Here is a 1,288-nt window from a genome sequence, read left to right as displayed (position 1 = left end):
GCCCCAATTGCCCCACGGTGGGCGCAAAATTGTTTTGGTAAAAAATCAACTAAGGATAAAATAACCAAATTCGTTAGGTGAGGTTAAGTGCTAAGTTGATAATAACGATTATGATTAGGTTGCAAACACAAAAACGAGGATTTTTTACGAGGAAAAGCCCTTGGTCTTTAGAGGATCTCCCGCTTAAAAACCACGGGTGACGACAATTTTTTATCACCACAATATTAATCAAAAATCGGGTTCCAAAGGCGGAGATTATGATCAATGATTACAAGAATACTAAGTGTGTGTAAGCTGCTAGAGATAGTACTGAGTGATGTTTTTGAACGTGAAGTAACAAGTGATTGACCTAATTGATCATAATCTCTATATAAAAGAAAATAAATATCTATAACTATATTCCCTATAAATCTGCCACTCTTCAACTAGCTCCTTCAATGCTATTTAACCACGATGTAAGGCCCCATTACCGGTGCCTCACTTTTGATGTTGGATTTACTCATAAACACAGTTCTACAAATCAGAGTTTATTTAAACTTTCGTGGAAACATTAAATTTAATCATTCAATACAAAAAGTCAATCTTTTCTTTAAAACATAATATACGACATCATAATTAAGACACCATTTCTCTACTATCTTCAGATGTCAGCCTTTCAATCCATGCCATGTGCCCACCTCGTGCTAGCTCATCAATCATACTCACCTGCGTGCATACTAAAAGTCAGCTCTGCTGAGTGAGTTCTAGTTAATCAGGCAACATACCATACATTTCTTCCCGTACCCGATGACACATATTATTAACTTAACCTTGTATAAATATCCATAAGAGGAACGTCACGTAATATCTATTAAAAGAACTATTACTATTACTATTACCCGTACTATATATATATATATATATATATATATATATATATATATATATATATATATATATTCTCCGTAGAAGGAACACTCTATATACTTTCCATAGAAGGAACACTCTATGTTCTTTCCATAGAAGGAACACTCTATATATTATCCATAGAAGGAACACTACACCATCAATAGAAGGAACACTACACCATCAATAGAAGGAACACTATGCTATCCATAGAAGGAACTCTATATATTATCCATAGAAGGAACACTGTATATAAGTTATTATTTAATATCCATGTAAGAAGTTAATCACTTCTTTTGGCAATACGTGCAATATCCGAAGATCATTCACGTACCGACAAGCAATCATTGGTATCTATCACATATAACATACATGGCACATACTTACCATTTAAGGTAAGTGT

The sequence above is a fragment of the Bidens hawaiensis genome, unplaced genomic scaffold (assembly GCF_021521415.1).
Source record: "Bidens hawaiensis isolate Kalapana, Puna unplaced genomic scaffold, B.hawaiensis_p1.1 tig00044489_1, whole genome shotgun sequence".
Classification (NCBI taxonomy): domain Eukaryota; kingdom Viridiplantae; phylum Streptophyta; class Magnoliopsida; order Asterales; family Asteraceae; genus Bidens; species Bidens hawaiensis.
The sequence above is the reverse complement of the archived record's forward strand: the minus strand, read 5'-3'. Positions refer to the sequence as shown.